Source organism: Microtus oregoni, unplaced genomic scaffold, assembly GCF_018167655.1.
Source record: "Microtus oregoni isolate MIOR12 unplaced genomic scaffold, Mior012 000013F_ref0000133, whole genome shotgun sequence".
NCBI lineage: Eukaryota > Metazoa > Chordata > Mammalia > Rodentia > Cricetidae > Microtus > Microtus oregoni.
The window spans coordinates 43,709,818-43,725,534 of NW_024543072.1; the positions used below are offsets into that span (position 1 = coordinate 43,709,818).

The 15,717-nt window shown below is 49.2% G+C and overlaps 1 long non-coding RNA gene across 1 annotated transcript; it reads left to right on the top strand.

Moving 5' to 3' along the window:
* The first annotated feature begins 5,403 nt into the window (after positions 1 to 5,403).
* On the top strand, positions 5,404 to 8,370 carry LOC121455317. The gene is made up of 3 exons (XR_005975475.1): positions 5,404 to 5,493; positions 6,413 to 6,536; positions 8,280 to 8,370. It is a non-coding gene; the product is annotated as an uncharacterized LOC121455317 (long non-coding RNA).
* Positions 8,371 to 15,717: the final 7,347 nt, after the last annotated feature.

The window sequence follows — 15,717 nt, forward strand, 5'->3', positions numbered from 1 at the left end:
GTCATTCTTAACCCTTCCCCAGGACCGTCCCCCACCCCACCCCCGCCTCATGCTGGCTGTGAGGCTTGCGGGGGGGGGGGGGGTCCCCAAATAAAGCTATAATTAGGAAAATGATGTGGGGCGTCTTGGGGTTGGAACAAAGTAGGAAGGTCAGGAATAGATCAAAACTTATTGAGAATCTGGCTTATGGTGATAACAGCATTTCAAACCATTGAGAGAAAATATGCATTATTCAATAAATAGTGTTGAGATGAGTGGGAGGCCATCTGGAAGAACATTAGGTGGCATCCAGACTTTCCTTCTTGTATCAGGGTCTACACCAGGAGGATCCAGTGATTTAAATTTTTAAAAGTGCTGGAAGGAACTATGGGAGATTTATAATCAAATGAGCATGGGGATGGGGAAAAAACTTCCAAGCGTGACATTCACCATAGAAGCCATAAAGAAAAAAATAATAATTATTGGTGACATTACACATTATGTGTGGAAAAACTAACAAAAACAAATTTAAAAGAGTAATGTCAAGCAAGGAAAAAATATGCCAATATTCTTGATAATAAAGACTTTCCAGAAAGAAAAAGGTACTATTCTGTCAGAAGATAATGGGCAAAGGATATAAACAGAGGTCATAGAAAAAGTGTAGAAACAGAAAAAGCTGGTTATGTTACTCATAATAAAAACAGGAAAATAAAACCAGGGAAATAGCACTTGCCAGTTTTAATTACCAAATCGACAAAAGAAATTGTAATCATTTCACTGACATGTGGTAAAGAGAAGGCCTTGTGTTGCTGATGGGGCGTGAAATCTGGGTCTTCTAGGGGTGCACATACAATTATAGATGCATGGACCCCTGTCCTGTCCTCCAGGTAAGGGGACAAGCATGGGGAGGCTGTCTGTCACAGGCTTGCTGGGGAGGGGCAGTACTAGATCTTGAACTCAGCCAGTCTGTTCAGAGATGGTAGGACATTCTGTTTATCACCGTTCATGTGCCTACAGGTGTGTGCCTATTTGCATGTATGATGATAGGCCTTCATCGTCAGCTTGTTTGTACTCAAGAGAGGACGCGTCTGTGAAGGAGTTTCCAGGAAGGGTTACTAAGCAGGGTGTGAGCACCACTGCCTAGGCGTGTGTGTGTGTGTGTGTGTGTGTGTGTGTGTGTGTCCCCTGATGGAATAAAAGGGGAAGAGGAGAAAGCCTGTGAGTGTGTAGCCTCTCTCTCTCTCTCTCTCTCTCTCTCTCTCTCTCTCTCCCTCCCTCCCTCCCTCCCTCTCTCTCTTCCTCCCTTCCTCCCTCTCCTTCCTGTTGCTGTGAGGTGAGAAGCTTTGACCCCCATGCTCTTCTGCCACAATAGGTCTGAAACCTCAGTGACCACCAGTCAAAATAGATTCCCCTCCCTTTTGTTCTGCCCAGGTCTTCATGACAGTGGAGGAAAGCCTGGCTTTCTCTGGGGGTCTCAGGGAAGAGAATGGGAGGGAACATTTCATGGTAGTTCCCTTTACATATATGGACCATTGGATCCTGCTTTTAACCATTTAAAGCAACAAATACAGGATGGGCAGAATCCAGAGGATGGGGATGTACTTCAGAGGCAGCTGTGAAATTCTAGCCCTGAGCCAGATGTGATGGTGTAGATCCAGTATGTTGGAAACTGAGGTAGCCTGAGGCAGAGTGGGCGGGGCATCTTCTGCACCTCCTCCTACCACCCTCAGGAGTCTCTGCGCAGGACAAGGGGATTAGCATTTACTAATCCCCTCAGCCCTTGGAACTAGGGCTAGACTTCTGTTTGCACTTAGTTTTTCTGAGACAGGGTCTTGTTATAGCCCCAGCTGGCTTTAAACTGTTCCTCGGTAGCCCAGGTTTGAACTTGGACTTTCAATTCCCCATCTCAGTCTCCAGAGACCTGGCAAACCTTTAACCGTATGAAACACAATCAGAATACACAAAAGAGAACACCGTGATGTGAAACGTCCTCTCCCATCCGTTTTCCGTAGGCTACTAGAGAGAGTTCTTGAATGTCATGTTAGACTTTTCTTCACTGAGACAAAAGGTCTATCTTGTCTCCCATCAGCCCCAGGAAGGGATACCAGCCCCTCTTTGAGGGTTTGCTTTGTGCCCCCAGCCAGGGCTATGACTGGGGCAGGGTTTGCTTTGGTGCTTCAGATACAGGGTTTCTGCTCAGGAGAGCATTTCCTCAGAGCGTGCAGTGCTGCGTGGAGACAGGCAGGCTTTTCAAGCTCAGTTTCAGCTCCGGCTAAGTGTCCTACATGGTGTGCAGGGCCGTGGGGCCCCCGGGAACCTGCGGGCTTCCCACCCCCACAGAGTCACCAGAAACAATCCCTTTTCTCTGCCCTTCCCTTTCCTTGCTTGTCTGGGCACAGCCTGGTGCCACTATGTGATGAGCTGGTGTCAGGTGTCAGGGCCCTGATAAAGGAAGGAGTCAGCCTGCCTGCCACCTCCATCCTCACTCTGTAACCATACCAGTCTCGAGGACTACAAACACCTTACACACACACACATGCACACACACATGCGCACTCACGCACGCACACAAAAACCACACACGCACGCACATGCACACACAAACACCACACACAAGCATGTGAGAGCGTGCCCACACACACATGCATGCATGCACACACACGGTCACACACTTGCACGTGCACACACACACGCATGCACCAGCAGCAACCACACAACCTCACAGCCTTGTCACAGGCCCCTCTGCAATCTCGGTAGCCATTTTCCAGTGTGCGTTATGCTGTCCTTTAGGCCCCTGAGCAGGAGTCTCCAGACCTTGTGCTACAGATGAGTGGAGGGAGAGCAGGCATGCTGGGAGCTGATGGGGGGGGGGCTTTCAGTGAGGGATGGGAGCGCTGGACAATCCTCCCAAATGGAAGGTGTGATCCCTTGAGGGCTCTTGCCACTCTGGCTGTAGCCTTTCCTGGTGGATGTCACTTAAGATGATCTCGCTGTGCTCTGCTGTGAGGCAGCACAGAGTGGGGACTTGCCTGTGTCCCAGTGGCTCACTGGCTAGGGCTCCGTTTTGGAGCGTGGTCTCAGGTCTTCTGAAAGTCGCTTTCTCAAAGGGGCAGGACTCAGCTGCTGAATCTTTCTGCACAGTTCCTCCCTGTGACTGATGGCTAATCTCAATTCTCAACTCCTGGGATAAGAATCAGCTCCCCTGGAAGACTGGCTTCTGGCCATGTCTGTGGGGAATCCCTTCCATCAGGTTAACCGAGGCAGGGAGAGCCACCTCCTGCCTGTCCCTTCAGTTTTTGCTCTGGATCCTGGACTGAAAGGGAGACTGAGTGAGCTGAGCCTGAGCATCTGTTCTTCTCACCGTCCTGGTTTTCAGATTCAATGTGACCAGAAGCTCTGAGCTCCGGCCACCATCACATGGCTGCCATGTCCTTCCAACTGTGAGTTCAAGTAAACTCCCAGGTTGTTTCTTGCCTGGCTGTTTTCTCCAACAGAGGAGAAGGCAAGGCAGTGCGTCAAGGGCCTGCATTGGTTGCCCGGTGCTGGCTGCTGCAGCAGCTCAGGCAAAGGTGTGGCTCCGCGCCCCGTGTTCTGTGAGCGAGTGTGTTGGAAGACACAGGCTGAAGAGTGAGGCCGAGCCACCTCTCTCCAGCATGGCACCTTTCTTCTGTGTGGCTCTCCATCCATGGCGGTTGTCACCTATCCATGTGGGCACAGCTGTCTGCCCACTCCATGGCCCTGGCACCTCGGGCCTTTGGGTTGCCCAGGAATCAGGGTTGGCACCTGCTATGTACAGTACACAGTGACAAGCCAGAGTCACCTCAAGGCTTTGCTTCTTATTAGGAGGCCAGGATGCAATGAATAGGGGAGAGCAAAGAAGACAGACTGCTCCACATTCCCCAGGAGCTCCGAGGACTTAGATGGGAAGGGTGGGTGGGTGGCAGTGTTGCAAGGAGGGCGTGGAGAGAAACACTGCAGGGGGACACAGAAGGGACGGTAAGAAGCAGGTTGGGGGTCAGTCTGAAGCTTCACCATAGGGGATCTAGCTGTGAGTTCATGCCTGGCGTGGAGCAGAGAGCCCAGCTCTGGGGCCATGGCAGTGGGGAGAGAGGGGTGAGGTGAGGCTACAAGACGCTCCAGAGCTACTGCTGAGGAGTTGGGTTTATGTAAGAAGCGATGGGGAGTCACGAACACAGGAAGATGATTCAGCCAACACATGGCAGGCAGTTCAGGGAGACAATTCTATCTTCCGTGAGGAGGTCTGGGGAGAGGGGGCGCAGACTCAGGTGTTAGCATCCGAGCAGTAGCAGCGGAGGGGGTGGGGATGGACGCGCAGCTAGGGCACCGACTGGCAGGGACTGGGAAGGCGGGGGGAGGGGCGAAGATGGATTGTGAGGAGATGCAGGAGTTGTGACCTGAGTCTGGGGGCACCAGGAATGATGAGGCTCAGTGAGACAGGAGGAATTCGGAATTAGGGTGTGCTGAGAACTGAGAAGTAGGGGCCAAAGAGACAAGCAGTGTGGAGGATGACTTTCAAGGCCTGAGGGAGCAAGGTCTAACTCGCTTTCTCTCGGTCATTCCCGTGTCCAGGTGAGAAGCAAGGGCCTCATTGCCTGCTGGCCTTTCAAGGGAAGAGCACGCTCTCCTCCATGCTGGGGGATTGCTAGTTTTGCTGACAAGTGCCCCGCACCCCACGCTTCCTCTTTTCTGATTTTAGAGAGGAGCTATGCTTTTCCTCCACGGAAAGGGGAAGCGGTTTCCACAGCTGTCCCAATAGTGGCCTCTGAGGTTCACCAAGGTACCCCCTGGTTGTCTGGAGCGCTTATGAGTCCTCTCCCGAGAGCCAGCCTGTTGGGAAAGGAGACAGCTTTCCTTTGTCTTCCCAAGTTCTAGGCCGGTAGTTCCCAACTGTGATTAAAAGGAGTACCACCCAGGGAGTTAGAAACAGCCCTCTTGCCCAGGCAACAACCAAAAACAATTGAACACGCGTGGGGGGGGGGCATGTTTGAAAGCCTCCTGGAAGATTGCAGGGTACAGCCAGGCTTGGCAACCTCAGGTCCAAGTACATGGTTCCTGTAAATGCTGCTAACCGAGCAGGTGTTCCTGCTGCATCACAAGTGAAACAAGGCCAGCCTAGGCTTCAGAGGAAGGTCATTACCCACGCGAACTACTCTTTCCTCCCCGTCAGACAGCTGTTGGCACCTGGACCGGACCCTTGTCGGTTCCCTCGGGTCAGGACGATTTCACATGCACCTGTTCTTGCACGGGGGTCTCTAACCCAGCCCCAGCCTGTTACGCATGTGTGAAGCCTGGCCTGTCACCCTAGCATATGGTGAAGTCGAATGGCTTACAACAGCCACTTACTCTTCAGATTTCCTGGAGGCTGGAGCTCGAGTTCAGGATGCCAGCATGGTTGGGTTCTGGTGAGGGCTCACTTCCTGGCTTGCAGGCTTCAAGAGACAGAGGGAACTCCGGTTTCTCCTCAGAAGGCTAACCCCATCACAAGAGCTCCAGGTACATGACCTTAATCACTATTTATCTTCCCAAGGTAACCCCCGCCCCCATCCATGGAATCAGGGAGAGAGGACTGCTATTGTTCCTCTCTACTTTTCTTTGTGGGTGGGCATGTGTCTTCAGTGACCTCACAGGCTACTAGAGGGAGATGAAGTGGGAGGAATGGGTGCCATCCGTCCTGGCTGACCCTCACCCGATTGAAGATCTTGCGGTTGGGCACGCCCACCACACCAACTACCATCTCAGACAGGATGATTAAGTCACACAGGTGCATCTTCACCACCTCCAGCTTCTCTGTGGGCTGCAGCTCGCTGACTTGCACAGGCTACAGTGACGGATGCTGTGGTTTCATAGGAAAAATGCACTTGTTGCCCGGGCAGTGGTGGCGCACGCCTTTAATCTCAGCACTCGGGAGGCAGAGGCAGGCTGAGCTCTGTGAGTTCAAGGCCAGCCTGGTCTACAAGAGCTAGTTTCAGCACAGGCTCCAAAGCTACAGAGAAACCCTGTCTCGAAAAAAAAAAAAGCACTTGCTGTCTCTGGGTGACTTCTTGGGTACTGCCATCCATCAGTGTCCTTTGTTCCACCACGATTCTCTGGGGTGTATACAATACTACTCAAGATATGTATTCTCATTTCTAATGCACACATTATCATTTCATTGGTTCTTTTTTTTTTTAGTAGATTTTTGTTATCTAGGCTCTGTATTGTTCTTTAATTTATGTTTTTGTCAATGGTTGTTATATATTCCTTTATGTCTTTAAGGATCCTGGATATTTTTTCACAGTACTTATTACTACTTGACATATAATCCCCCATCCTGTGTGTGTGTGTGTGTGTGTGTGTGTGTGCACGCATGCACAGCGGATGTTGGTGCCAGGTGTCTTCTTAGTTGGCTTTCCACCTTCTTCTTTTGAGACAGGTACTCATTGAACCTAGAGCCCATGGGTTCAGCTCGGCGGCTGGCCAAGGAGCTTTGGGATCTTCCTCTCTCTTCCCCACCCTAGAGCTGGGATTAGACTTCTGAAGCTGCACATCTTTCTCAGGTGAGTGGTGGGGATCCAAAGCCAGGTCCTCATGACTGTACAACAGACTTTACTGACCCAGTTACTAGCTAGTTCTCAGTTAGACTTTACCGACTGAACTTAGTTACTAACTAGTACTCAGTCTCTACTAACTGAACTCAGTTACCAACTAGTACTCAGACTTTACTAACTGAACTATCCTCGGCTTTGTGTTTTAAACTTTAAACTATTTCTATTTTCTATTAATGCTAAGTGTTTGGAGGGGCCTTGAATCATGACTTAGGGTAAATACTAGTGTGCCTGGAAGCCCTGTAATTAGAACTCATTTAGAGGACCATCAAACCTATTATAACAGGGCCTCAGGGATTTACTTCTGAAACTGCAGAACACTGATGTTGGGGGACTGTTAGAGTTCACCTTGTTCCGCCTCCTCACTCTGGGGGTGGGGGATGGAGGAAACAGAGGCCAAGGGATTTGCTTCAAGCCGCGCATCTTGTTAGTAAGAGAGCCAGGGAAGCAAACCTGATTCCACAGCCTGGGGCTTTGTACGTTTGCCTTTGAACATCCACTTTCTTTCACGGCGTGGCGTTCCTCTGAGCCTCGCAGTTAAAGGCCAGCTCTGGCTCCGCTCTGTCCCCGTGGTCTTTCTCTCCCCAGGCAGATGGCACATAAGTGGAATAAGAAAAATTGGACTTTAGTAATTACTTGTGGCGCTCGGGCCTCACAATGGATGAAGTCACATTTTATATCTGCCACTGCCCTCTAGTGGCCACAATGAATGCCAACTCTATTAGCTGAACGGAACAGGACTCCTAAGGCCCATGCATTAAGGTTCTCATCTGAACTCTTTACCCTGCGTGAAAACAGACAAGGGACCCCCATTTATTTGGTATTCCAGTGCCAAACGTATACCATATATACTTACAGAACCAGAGTCTATTCTCTGATGCTGACAAGATTCTCAAGCCTCATAAACAAGTAAAAAATGTTAAGTGGCTATATTTTATCACGGCACAAGTTCTCCAAAGTATTATCATTTCAACATTAATCAATAATTAATAGAAAAATAATGAAACATACATTTTCTGTTGGTATTAAGAGTTTTCTTCCTTCTACCTCCCCCCCCCCCCCCTTTCTTTTTTGGAGACAAGGTTTTGTCTCAGTTTAGTCTGGAACTTGTTAGGTAGCCAAGAATGACCTTAAAATACTTACTTATCCTCCTACCTCCACTTCCTGAGTTCTGGGACTGCCGGTGTGTACTACCACGCCTGGTTTATGATCCTGGGACTGAACCCAGGGTTTTGTGAACACCCAACAAGCCCTCTAACAGCTGAGCGACATCCCTAGTTTTGGTCCTGAGGTTATGAACTCTGGCGTGGTGAATTCAACATTCACGGGACATCTCAGTTGGGTCTGGCCACACTGCGCATGCCTGCTAGCTGAGCTGGTCTTGTGGTTGTTGCGCGAGGCAGTGAGGGTCAAGAGCAGTATTTGCGCACTTGGTTCTTGTCATTGCAGTGATAACTGTGGGTCCATGAGCAACAGTTTCACACGTCTGCAGCAGGATAAGAGAACTATAAACAATGTTTTAATGTGTAAATTCGACAGAAGACTATCGGCGGCCTTTCTGAGGGAATGATGAGACAATCTTTCTGACAGTTGCTCTCACTGTTTCCATTCTTTTCTGAGGTGATGGTCCGAGCAGACGGTAGTTTATTATCGGGCGTTCTTGTTGGGAAGTTGCACTGACTTTATCCTCTTCAGCCTCCGCTCCATCGATAACTACTCCTGGCCGCGTGAGAGACACTTGCCTGGCAGTTCCTGAGAGATTCACAGCGCGCCACCTGTATACCCCTCTCTGTTTGATAAAAGCCAGAGTGAGTGCAACTGAATGACGTGAGTACAAGGGGGAGTGACCTTGAATTTGCTCTGAAAAACCTTGTGACTGAGCCATTCGTGAAATCCAGTTTGTAGCAATAAAAACAGATTAGTACTCGACTGAGCAGCCTGACTGTATTGCTCCTGACTTTGGAGGGTGACGTCCCATTATACTCGCCCCTCTTCAAGTTCAGGGCAACAGAAGCCAGCACTATGGGCAAAGCTCTCAGCAACTCCACACTCTCCAACAGCTCTGTATTGGGCTAGAGTGCTCCCAGGATGTGGCTGGTCTACGCAGGCTGAGAGTCTCTATGTTGGAAGCAGGACCTTGCGAGAAGCATGGACTCGCAATGGTCTGAACTGCAGTCTGATTTAAGGTCCTCTTTAGTTCATCCCCCTTGCTCTGTACGTCTCGACAGGTCACAGTCCTATCTAGGCCTTTGGGCTGAGACTTCAAAGTCTTCTTAAAATGTGACTTCTGGTCACCCTGTTTATGAATACAGACCTTCAGCTCTGTGGTCAGCAGTCACTAGGGCACTAATTAGAACTGCATTTTGCTTTTCAAATAAATTGTGTGACATTTATGCTTGAGCTGTAGCATGGAAAAGATGTTAGTAGATAGAAATTTTGTAAATAAAATAATTTTGACTTCTTAGCTTAAAAATAATCCTACAGTGAATTCTTTTGCAGATTGAGTAATCTGCCCTGCTTCAAAAAAAATTCAAGTTTCTGACATTCTGTCTCGCCTGAGGAGGATGCGGTTCCTATGTATTAAACATAAGATGCAAAGATCCCATCCTGCAGTTCCCCTTCCGGGTTTAAGCAGTGTTCTCACAATTATCTGCTTCAAAAGCAATTACACTAAGTATTAATAAAGGGGCTCCAGCCACAGAACAGTGCCCGAGGGAGGCTTCCGACTCAGAGTCAGGGCTAATGGCCCGGCAGATGTTTTAATGGATTTTCCATGAAGTGTGAAGATGACAGACCAACGAGGCTGGAGTTCCATGACAGACCGCAGTTAGCACCTGCTCTAGAGCCCGACCTTGTTTCTGTTTGTATCTCTTGATGAACGGATTGCCTGAGTATTTACTGATTAATGTGTATTTAACCCAACTCGTAAAGTCTTTGTTGATTCAAGAGTAAGAGCGCCACCTGTACTGCTTTTGTGGGGGAGGCGTTAGCATGGCTCCCCCTAGTGTCAGCTTTAAGAAAGATGGCCTGGCCGGGCGGTGGTGGCGCACGCCTTTAATCCCAGCACTTGGGAGGCAGAGGCAGGTGGATCTCTGTGAGTTCGAGACCAGCCTGGTCTACAAGAGCTAGTTCCAGGACAGGCTCCAAAACCACAGAGAAACCCTGTCTCGAAAAACCAAAAAAAAAAAAAAAAAAAAAAAAAAAAAAAAGAAAGATGGCCTGGTGGGGGCCTGAACCCAGGAATTCTAATGACATCATTTCTTCTTTACACGACTTCAGTTCCAGTTCTTTATTCCTCAGGTCCCAACCCTCCATCCCCTAAAACACTTAAAAACAGAGCCCTAGATAGTCGGCCTTGTCTGTCAGAACAGCATACCAGAAAGGAATGTCTAGGAAGGAGTTTCTCCAAAGGGCAAGCTGTTTCTACGTGTGTATGGTGAACTAACCCAAGAGTTCTAGTACCCCGTCTGTGATTCCACACGGTGTGGTCAGAGTCTGAGGGGAGACAATGGAAGAGGCCGGGAGGCCTGAAGAATGTTCCAGATCATGACAGTAATGAAAGCTGGTACTGCTGAGGTTCCCTCCCTCCCTCCCTCCCTCCCTCCCACCCTCCCTCCCTCCTTCCTTTCTTCCTTCTTTTTTTCTTTTCTTTCTTCTCTCTCTCTCTCTCTCTCTCTCTTTCTTAGACAATGTTTCTCTGTGAAGCGTCCTGGCTGTCCTGAAACTCTGTAGACCAGGCTGGCCTTGAACTCACAGAGATCCTCCTGTCTCTGCCTCCCAAGTGCTGGGATTAAAAGCATGCGCCACCATCTCCAGGCCCTGCTAAAACTCTTGCAGTCATCATCTGTTTCCTTCTTGATCAGTTATGGGGATTCTTCTGTATCATGGCTATGTCGTCAAATACTGTGGAGCAGGCCAGCATTTGGGGGACCCAGAGAGAAGTAACATTTATTTATTTATTTAATTTATATGTTTTGGAGGTCTTACTCTGTAGCTCAGGTTGTCTTGGAATTCTATATAGCTTAGGCTTGCCTTGAATCTGTGTCCATGTTCATGCCTCAGTTTTCTGAGGGTTTAAATTACAGCCTAGAACCATCATACCCAATGTATCTAGGTCTATAGGTTATTCTATAGCTGAGAAAACTATTGATTTCTAGGATTCCCAGTGGGGCTGGACCAAGATGTTGGTGGCACCTGAGCTGGCTTCTCTGACCCTGCAGCTCTTCTGGGTAAGCTTTTCCTGGGAAGACACTAGGTAAGAGTGAGGGGGAAGGCATCCCTAGTGGAGTGTTGCAGCTCTGAGGGGGAAGGCGTCCCCCATGCACATGTTCTGAACAGCTCTGAAGGGCAGTTAGGAGCCAAAGAATACCACAAAGTCACCATACAACATACTTCACACAAGAGATTTATTGGGAGAGACACAAGGGGTGGCTGCTTCTGCTCTGGCTAGAAGCAGCAAGAAACTGAGCAGGAGGCAGGCTTTATACCGAGTTTCTTGGTAGGGGGAGGGAGGGAAGAGTTTTCCAGGGAGAGGATTGGTAGGGTTTCATGTCAAGTCCAGGGATTGGTGGGATTTTGAGCTCAGGGATTGGTGGGATTTTGAGCTGAGGGATTGGTGGGTTTTGCTAAGTTTTCAATCCTGGAACTAGGCTGGGAACTTTTATCCTACATGCTACACATAAATTTACTCACCCCAGATAGGAAGCCCATGACAGACAGAAAAATGGATACCATCAAAGTCCAACTTGGCAAACAAATGAATTTTACTGGAGTTACTTTCAAGAATATGGGTGAGGGGTTACTTGCAGGAACAGAAATGACTCAAAGACAGCTGCATCACCAAAGCCTACCCCAGCACCTGTGAAAACTCACAAAGCTGGGAACTTGGGGCACACTGCACAGCCTGCAGGCAGCTTGACAGATTGGAGAGTGTCCTTTCCAGGAGCCTCACTTGTTCTAACTTCTTCCAGGTAGCTGATCGGGCCTGGGACATTTTGGAGCTTGGCTCTGCTTAGTCTCAGAGGGAGTCTCAGTGAGTGCCCCACCCCCCCTTGCTTTCTCTGGCAGGGAGGGGCCTAGCAGATCTGATTAGCTTCAGGGACTTCTTGAAGTTTTTGTTTGTTTGTTTTTTGTTTTCTTTGAGTTGTTTACCGTCCTGCTTAAGATCTTCAGGAGTATGACTGAATGTTTAAATCTCAGAAGAAACTATTACTCAACACCAGGACTGAGGTGAGGTGATGTCTAGGTATTCAGTTGCTTCTTGTGTTAAACATTGTTCAGAAAGTGATTCCTCTGTGGTGTGTGTGTGTGTGTGAGCACGTGCATGCACGTGTGTGTGTGTATGTGTGTATGTATGTTACACAGAGACAGCAACTCAGAGAGATGCAGACACAGGCACTGAGAGAGAGAGAGAGAGAGAGAGAAAGAGAGAGAGAGAGAGAGAAAGACAGAGACAGGGGCAGGGGAAGTAAGGGAGGAAGGGGAAGGGAGAAGGGCTAGTAAGCAAGGGTAGGTTCAGTGAACTCTCTCAATGCACTGACCACATGAGGTCATACCACACGAGGTCACACACAGCCGGGAAGGGCAGTGCCTTATTGTTTCTATGGCAGTGATAAAACACCATGACCAGAAGCACACTTCCATATCACAGTCCGTCACTGAGGGACGTCAGTTACACGGCGCTCCACCCCTTCCTCTGGCTCTTACATTATTTCCTGGCCCTCTTCCACAGTGATCCCTGAGCCTAGGAGGGGGTGACTATAGATGTCCGCTTATGGCTAAGAAATGGGTCACCCTGCCACACTGACAGTCGCTTGTTCTCCAGAGCTTCACTGGTGGTTATAGTTACAGCCGATAACAAGAGTGATCTACGAGCATAAACCACATGTTTAGCAGACAGTGTGACAGTCACATCACATCCATTTAGAAAAAAACCATAGAAGCTATTTCCCCATTGGGACCTTTGACCTCTCCAGCCAGAGTTTCTTGGCTCTGGCTTACAGTTACCAGGCTTGAGCTTCCTGTTGCAGAGCAAGCCTTAAATCCGATTGGTAGGCTGTTTACCCATGATAGCCAAGTCACTATTGCTTAAGTAGGTACAGCCTACTTATGTGCTAAAGTACACAGGGTTCATAGCCAGGCAGGAATGTTGGTGATAATTCTCTTCCAGCAGCCTGCAGGGCCCCTTCAGCACCGTGAAAGCAGTCAGCAGAGTGAGAATTTCCAGGTCAGCTCCACTTTAACTTCTCTATGTCCTAGAGTCAAAGCACGCACGTGTCATGTCCTCAGCAATAGGGTCTATCTTAGGGTTTCTGTTGCTGTGAGGAGACACAGTGACCATGGCAACTCTTATAAAGGAAACATTCCATTGGGATGTGTAACATTTCAGAGGTTTAGACCATTAGCATCATGGCAGACATGGTGCTAGAAAAGGAGCTGAGAATTCTACATCTTGATCTGAAGGAAACAGGAAGTGAACTGAGACATTGGGTGTGGCTTGAGCATATATGAGACTTCAAGGCTCCCCCGCCATCCACTTCCTCCAACAAGGCCACACCTACTCCAGCAAAGCCACACCTCCTAATAATGTTACTCCCTATGAGTTTATGGGGGCCTTTATGTTCAAACTACCACAGGGCCTTACCGGCTAGTTTTGGCATACGACAAACAGCAGTAACAATAGCTTTCTTTTATGACTTGTGGGGTCTCAGAGGCTTCTCTGACGAACAACTCACAGGAGATAGCCCACTGCAGGCATGGGGCCTCACCATGTAGCTCTGGCTGTCCTGGATCTCTCTATGTAGACCAGGCTGGCCTCAAGCTCACAGAGATCTGCCTGCCTCTGCCTCCCGAGGGCTGGGATCGAAGGCGTGTGCCACCACTGCTGGATTACTTTGTGCTTTGAGATAAAGTTTCTTTTTTTTTTTTTAAAGATTTATTTATTATGTATACAACATTCTGCCTCGATGTAAGCCCGCACGCCAGAGGAGGATGCCAGATCTCAGTACAGATGGTTGTAAGCCACCATGTGGTTGCTGGGAATTGAACTCAGGACCTCTGGAAGAGCAGCCAGTGCTCTTAACCCCTGAGCCATCTCTCCAGCCCCCGAGATAAAGTTTCTTGTTGGGACCTGGAGCTCAAAGATGAGACTCAGCTGACTAGCTAGTGAGCCCAGGGATCTTCTTCCCTTCCGTCCCCAGTGCCGGCATTACGTGTATACTGCAGAAGTAGAACTTGAGCACACATGTAGTCAAGGAAGTGAAATCAGGCTCCCTAAGATGGCAGCTAATTGTTTCCAGAAGACACATGGAGGAGAAATGGTGACTGAGCATTGGGGGCCATATCTAAACAGGACCAGGGCAGGACCCAGGGCCCTGTAAAATATCTAAGCCAGGGTCTGTTGAGTGGACTTATAGCCTTAAGCCTTTCTCATGCCCAAGGGATAAAGCTGCTACTTTCCCATTCTCTGCGGCTCCATCTAGCTTTCTTGTAGCTCAGTTAAGCTTGGAGATCCCCTAGACCAGTGGTTCTCAACCTTCCTAATGGTGTAACCCCCCCACCATAAAATTATTTTTTTTCTACTTCATAACTGTAACTTTGCTACTGTTAATGATTTGTTATGTAAATATCTGATATGCAAGATGTTCTTAGGCAAGTCTCCGGGAAAGGGCCATTCGAGACCCACAAGTTGAGAACCACTTTCCCAGATTCTTACCAGTGTCCTGTTTCCTCCCATGCCTGTCTGTTTCCACTGGTGCTAGAGATTGACATCTGTCTATCTATCTATCTATCTATCTATCTATCTATCTATCTATCTATCTATCTACCTATCTTCTTCCTGCTGGTTCCTGTCTGGAGGAGTGTGATTGATGGAGGATTGATCTGCAGATCGCTTCTCACCCTTCTCCTCTAGATCTGAGCTCCCGAGGGTGGGGTGTCTGCTGTGTCTAGGACAGCGCCCTGCAGAAGTTAGGTGCTCTTCATAATTGTTGTTTACATGTGAGGGTAGGCTCAATTTAAAATTCAAGAGAGAAAGGGGTGGGTAGTGGGGGTGGGGAACAGCACAGTAAGGTGGTGACAGTCGGATCAGAAGCTGGGGATTTCCTAGTTGGGCTCAGCTCTGGGGATCCTGCCGCTGAGTGTGTGTTTGCCGCTGAAGGAAGCTGTGGCAACAACAACAAAAGGTTGCAAATTTAAACCCAAGTTCAGGTTCTCCTAGCAACACTGCTCGCCCCCTCCCCGGGCTGCTGGCTGGCAGTCCGAGCACCAGAGACGGACAGCTGGGCTAGTTTGGTTGCTAGGAGAACAATGACTCCCCTGCTCTCCAAGCAGCACGTAGGTGACTGGTGGCATTTCCAGGGGTGTACAGGTGGGCGTCGCTTTTGTTTCCCCAGCGACCGTTTCCCAGTAAAGGTGAGCAAGGAGACAGGAGAGGGATATGAGGGGGAGCAAGCTGGAGCCCTCGTTTCTGTCTGATTAGCAACGGCCTCTTGTTGGAGAATGTGTCCCCAGTGGGTTTGCAGTTAGGGACAGAGTCTGGAGGAGATTATGAAACAATCCATTTCCCATAGGGGTTGGTTCCCAGCATCCACAGGCCATCTGGATGGGCGGAGGATGGAGTGCGGGGGAGTGCATTGAGTGAGAGGGGGTCCAAGAATGAAAAACATCCCCTGGCATTGGTTGGTTGGGGTGGAGTGGAAGCTCGGGTACAGAGATTTCCTTTTTGTTTGATTGATCACATTAAGAGGCTGTCTGACCTTGCTCTGCCCTTCCCTAGTCAGGGAACCAAGTGGCAGGCAGGTGGGCTGCGGCAAAACCAACTGGGGTGCCCACTACAGCCTTGATTCTGACTTTGCCTGAGGCCTTGGAGGCGTGACAGTGTGGTTGGGGTACAAAGAGCTGGGCTAGGAGAGGAAAGCAAGGGCAGGCCTAACCCCTCCACCGAATCTGTGTCCTCTCTCATTCTCAGACCCCTTTTATTTATGAGGTCTGCCCTGCCACCCAGGGAGTTTCACTTAGAAGTCTATTTTCACCAGACCTGGGGAAGCTGAGGGCTGAACCCAGCTGTTTTGTGGAAAATCTGCTGCCCCGTGGGACAGGGTGCTATCAGTGCCAGGACTGGAAGCGAAATACA